Source organism: Myotis yumanensis, unplaced genomic scaffold (assembly GCF_028538775.1).
Source record: "Myotis yumanensis isolate MYYU_CA2020_CCGP unplaced genomic scaffold, mMyoYum1.0.hap1 SCAF_2, whole genome shotgun sequence".
NCBI classification, from domain to species: domain Eukaryota; kingdom Metazoa; phylum Chordata; class Mammalia; order Chiroptera; family Vespertilionidae; genus Myotis; species Myotis yumanensis.
Genome location: NW_027223753.1, coordinates 102406630 through 102412628, shown reverse-complemented (window position 1 = coordinate 102412628; position 5999 = coordinate 102406630).

Here is a 5999-nt window from a genome sequence, read left to right as displayed (position 1 = left end):
CATACAGCAACCACACTATGGGGTTTGCGCAGAGTTGTCAGATGGCAGGATGAGTTCTTCCTGTTGACCTCTGGACAAAGGTGATGTTTCAGGTGCTCTGAAGAATCAATGTATAGAAGAAGATTTCTGCTTTCATCAGGTACTAGCTATGCAACCTTGAGAGATCTGTTATTCCCTCCTCTGACAACAAAGTGACCCTCATTGGGTTCTGGAGATAATAAAGTGAGAGAACACATAGGATGCACATATAAGTACAGTTGCTGTGATTGGCACAGCAGTTACACAACTTCCTTTTTTCTCTTTATTTGCTGGGAAGTATGCAACTAAGCTTCTGCTTATTTGTTTCAGTTATGAAGTAACTTCTTCAAGTCTGGGTTTTCTGGTATAAATATTCTGTCTTTCAATTTTTCCCTTGATTTTGGTCTGATTCAGTCTTCTTTTATTTTCAGACCTTCATGGCATCAGGCCTGAGAATGTGAAGTTCTTGTTTCTCATTCCTTCTAGTTCAACTGCTTCGGGAGTGAATGGACTTCATGGCAAGTGCAGGCAAGGACCCCAGAATGTGGTGAAGAATGGGCAGGACTGGGTATTCCCCCTGGGGAGGGAAGCCAGAGCTTAGAACCATAACTACTCAGAACTGTGTAGGGAGGGTGGAACTGGCCCCAGCTGATGCCAGTATCCTGGGGGTTCAGAGTGGTGAGTAGGTGTTTAGTGCTCCGAGCCAAGCTGGGGCATGGCAGCATCCCAGACCACCATGTGGGGAGCCAGAGGAGGGAGTACGGGCCTTGAGAAGGAAAGAACTTCTGAGGAGGAAAGGAGGTGGGGAGGATTATGGTTTTATGAGATAGGAAGCTTATACAATTTGGGGGACGCACTTTAAGAAAAAAACACACACAAAATAATTCACTTTTCCAAATGCTATAAAGCACAGGAATCTTCTCTAGGGCTCTTTGTGAAGAGCCCAGGCAAGTGAGAGAAGTGAAGCACAAGCTTTGTTAACTTCATGGTACATCCACCTCTGTCCTGCAGTGGTGTTCAGGCTAGGGCTCCAGACAGTCGGGAGTGGAGGTATAGATCAGGAAACAGGCAGGAGTCCAATCAAAATCATGCTGGGCTCATCAACAAAGGTTAAGAGAAAGGAGGTGGCTTGCTGTGAACGTGGGTATCAAGGCTCAGTTCTGGCACTCCAGACACCAGGGGTAGTACAGCTGGCACTCCACCCACCTTACACTTTGGAAGGTCTGCCTGGGTGGTCACAGGAAGGAGGGACTCACTGCCTCTCTGTCTTGTGGCCAAGTCAGATAGAAGGTGAGTCAGGTACATATGAATTTATTTGTTCATTCAGTCATTGAGCAACTAGTTTGTGTGTCTTGGAGGAAAAAAGAAGACTAAGGCCCCATCTCTGTCATCATGGAGCTCATTGTCTAAAAGAGTGGCTGACATCTAACCATGATATGGCCAGTGTCCCAAAGGAAATCACCTGTGCACCCAGAGTCTGAGTAGTGAGGAGGACTGAACTGGTTTTAGCATCAAAAGTCATATGTTTCAAAAAATTCCTCAGGGTAAACCAGGTCAGTGGTCACTAGATGGGAGGGACAGTGACTAGGTTTCTTGGAGGAAGGAGAGCATTGAGGTTCCTGGGTTGAGCCTTGAAGCATCCTTCATTTACCTTTGGGGTGTGATAGGGAATGGTGGACCTCATACACTTTCTGATCCAGCCCTGAGGGACAATACCCAAGTTCCTTTGGAGTGTGGGAGGCTGACAAATGAGTTGTAGTCTTGGGTCTGCTGCAAGAGGAGAAGGCGAAAGGAGTGACAGTGGTGGGAAAAGGCCTGGGAGAATAGCCTCAGTGGCACATCTGAGGGCAAGCCCCGAATCTGAGGAGAAGCAACAGCCAAGCCAGGTGAGAACCAAAACCACCAGGTGGTGAAGTACAGAGCAGCAGTGGCCTCTAAATCAGGAATGCTTGACTGACCCACTAGCAATAGAACCTTCAGTGTTGCCGAGCATTGTGCCTTGTAGTACATGTGCTCCTTCCTCTGAGGGCAGAGCAGGGTGAGATGTGATAGCAGACAACAATGAACATGGGAGAAACACAATATACTTTGCTCCCATAGACAACAGCCTGTCCAGCTTAGGGAAGTCAGCTCTTGGGTTTTATTTTTTATTTATTTATTTTAAAAAATCTTTATTGTTGAGAGTATTACAGATGTTTCCCCCTTTTACCCCCTCATTGCTCCACTCCACCCGGTTTCTGCCCTGCCCCAGGCCTTCACCACCCTATTGTCTGTGTCCATAGGTAATGCATATATGCATATAAGATCTTTGGTTAATCTCTTCCTGAACCCTCCAATCCCCTTCCCTCTGAAATTCATCATTCTATTTCATGTTTTCAAACCTCTGGTTCTATTTTATCCATCAATTTATTTTGTTCATTAGGTTCCTTGTTTGTTTACTTTGATTTTTAGATTCAATTGTTGATACATATGCATTTATTGCCATTTTATTGTTCATGATTTTTATTTCTTCTCCCTCTCCTCCTCCTCCTCTTCTCCTCCTCCTTCTTCTTCTTCTTCTTCTTCTTCTTCTTCTTCTTCTTCTTCTTCTTCTCCTTTTTCTTTTTCTTCTTCTCTCTTCTCCTCCCTCTTCTTCTTCCTCTTCTTAAAAAATACCCTTCAACACTTCATGTAATACTCGTTTGGTGGTGGTGAACTCCTTTACCTTTTTCTTGTCTGTGAAGCTCTTTATCTGACCTTCAATTCTAAATGATAGCTTTGCTGGATAGAGTAATCTTGGTTGCAGGATCTTGCTTTTCATCACTTTGAATATTTCTTGCCACTCCCTGCTGGCCTGCAAAGTTTCTGTTGAGAAATCAGACAGTCCTGTGGGCACTCCCTTGTAGGTAACTAACTACTTTTCTCTTGCTGCTTTTAAGATTCTCTCTTTGTCTTTTAATCCTTGGTATTTTAATTGCGATATGTCTTGTTGTGGGTCTTGGGTCATCTTGTTTGGGACTCTCTGCATTTCCTGGACTTGAAAGTCTTTTTCTTTCACCAGGTAGGGGAAGTTTTCTGTCATTATTTCTTCAAATAGGTTTTCAATATCTTGCTTTCTCTCTCTCCTCCTTCTGGCACCCCCATAATGCAAATGTTGGTACACTTGAGGTTTTTCCAGGGGCTCCTTACACTATTTCATATTTTTTTGTTCTTTTTTCTTTTGCTTTTCTGATTGGGTGTTTTTTTGTTTCCTCATATTCCAAATCATTGATTTGATACTCAGAACCCTCTGCTCTAGTGTTGAATCCCTGTAAATTATTCTTTATTTCAGTTAGTGTATGCTTAATTTCTGACTAGTCCTTTTTCATGTCTTTGAAGTTCTACTAAGATCCTTGAAATTCTCACTAAGTTCCTTGAAGTTCTCATTAAGATAACCATTCTTTGAATTCTATATCTACTAGTTTGCTTGCCTCTGTTTCATTTAGTTCTTTTTTTGGATATTTCTTCTGTTGTCATTTTTGACATGTTTCTTTATCTCCATGTTTTGGCTAGTTCCCTGTGTTTGTTTCTATATATTAGGTAGGGCTCCTGTATCTCCTAGATTTGGTAGAATGGCTTGTGTAGGAGGTGTCCTCTAGGCCTAGTGACTCAGCCTTTTCAGGTACCTGAGCTGGGCACTCTAGGTGCACCCATTTGTGGGCTGTGAGTATAGTCTTGTTGTAGTTGAGCCTTGATTGCTGTTAGCATCCCTGGGAGGTATTGACCTCCAAGCCAATTGGCTGTGAGGATCAGCTGTGACTATAGTGAAACGTTGTTATGCAGGAGACACTCCTGTGGAGCAGGACTTGCTTCAGTGGAGCTTTGACGCTCACTGAGTCTGCCCCTTGAGTGTGTCTCTTGTGGATGTGTAGAGTAGTAATCTGGTATGGTCTGAAGCTGTCCACTGGGTGCACTTGCTCTGGAACCTCCCGGGAGGTGCAAAATCAGCTACTGCTTGGGCCACCCAGCAGATCTACAGATGGCTGTTACTTATATTGGGCTTGGAAGTGCCCAGACAAGGCCAAGCTATGAAGCAAGGTAGGCTGGTGCTAATGCTGGGCTTTGGGCCTTACTGATGCCAGCTGCTGCTTATTTGAGAGATTTTAGGACATTCTGAAGCCTGAGCCAGGACAGGCCATTCATATGGAAAAGCTGATGCAAACAGCTTGAGTGGGGCTGCAAATTGGATAGGGTGGGGTCTCAGGGAGTCACCAGGGCAGAGCAAACAGTGTGAGCCAGGCTGATGGAAACTCAGATATGGCTGTCAGTCAGCTCTGAGATGGGGGAGGTCTCAGCATAGGAACAATGACCCCTGCGAGCACCCCTGTCTGGGAGAAAGCCACCCCTGCATTCTTATTCCAATGCCAGACAATCCATTTACTTCCTGTATGTTGCTGGATCCCCCAAAGCTCCTCCCCCAGCAATGGAGTTCAGAGGGTGGGAGTCCCTGTATGTTCATGTGTCAGTCCTTTAAGATTAATTTTCTGGGTCTCAAGCAGCCTCTGTGTCACTCAGTCACAATCCCTGCTGGTTTTTATAGCCCAAAGTTACAGAGGTTTCTCTTCCCAGCTATGGAACCCTGGGCTGGGGGTCTGGTGTGGGGCTAGAATCCACTGTTCCTCATGGGATGCCTCCTCAGCCTAGATATCCCTCCCAATTTAAAAAAACGCCACACATTGGTGTCAGACCAGCCCCTTCCACACCTCTGCACCTCCTACCAGTTTCAATGTGCATTCTTCATTACTTCTCTAGTTGTAGGACTTCCATTCAGCCAGCTTTCAGGCAGCTCTAAATGATGGTTGTTCTGTGTTTTAGTTGTAATTTTGATGTGGTTATGGGAAGCAGAAAGTACTGGTGTTTACCTACACTGCCATCTTGGTTCTTCAACTGAAGCTCTTCTTGAGCCAGTTCTGGGTTTTAAATCTGAGATCTTTAAGTTTAGTTTGTCCCACACCCAGCACCTGAAAACATCTGCACAATGTTTTGCATTTGAGCATTTATCTGGGTCTCAAACTGTTCAAGATTGGAAAAATTAAGAAACACTGAACTAAGTGGTTGCTAAGGTCCTTGCTTTCACATTCTATGATTTTTTGATAATATTAAAGACTAGAGGCCCAATGCATGGGATTCATGCACTGGTTGGGGGCATGACCTGCAGGGATCGCCCGCTGTGGGAGCACCGCTCATCCCGGTCAGCTGAGCAGAGCTCCCACTGTGGGGGTGCACTGACCACCAGGGGGAAGCTTCTGCATTGAGCGTCTGCCCCCTGGTGGTCAGTGCATGTCATGGCGACTGGTTGACTGGTTGTTCTGGTTGTTCCACTGTTTGGTCACTGGGCTTTTATTATATAGGATAATTGATTTGAATTTTATTATCAAAAGGTCACTGTCACCAATCCAGTGCCACCAGAGGTCCCCAATTTGGGGAGTAGTTATGTGAGAAACTTTATTTGAGTGAAACAGCTCAGAAAGTTTGCAATCCAAACCAGAGAAACAGTCATTGATAGAAACTGAAACTACACTCTACCAGACAAAGGGGAGGCTGGGTAGAGAAAAATTCCCGCCAATGTCATGCAAATGAGGACTTCAAATTTGCACAGTCTGATTGGTCCAAATTGCACTGTTCTGATTGGTTGTTATGAAACAGTTCTGGTTGGTCATTAAACACATAGCTATGCAGCTCCCATGGGACAGGGAAGGTTTCAGTACCATTGGTCAAAATACAATATCAAGAACTTTATAAGGGTTGGCTCATACCAGGAGTGCAGTATAGGAGGCTGCCAACTCAGTCTGCTGCTTTTCCCTGAAACTCAGTATGTGTGAGAGGCCTCTGTAAACCATGGATCTAGACTTTAGTTTTTGGGCCCAATTAACCACAAGGAATCTTTCTTTCTTGGATTTGATAATTTATAAAAAGGATCACAAAGGAAGTGTCAGGGTCCAAGCAGCCCAAGAACTATCATT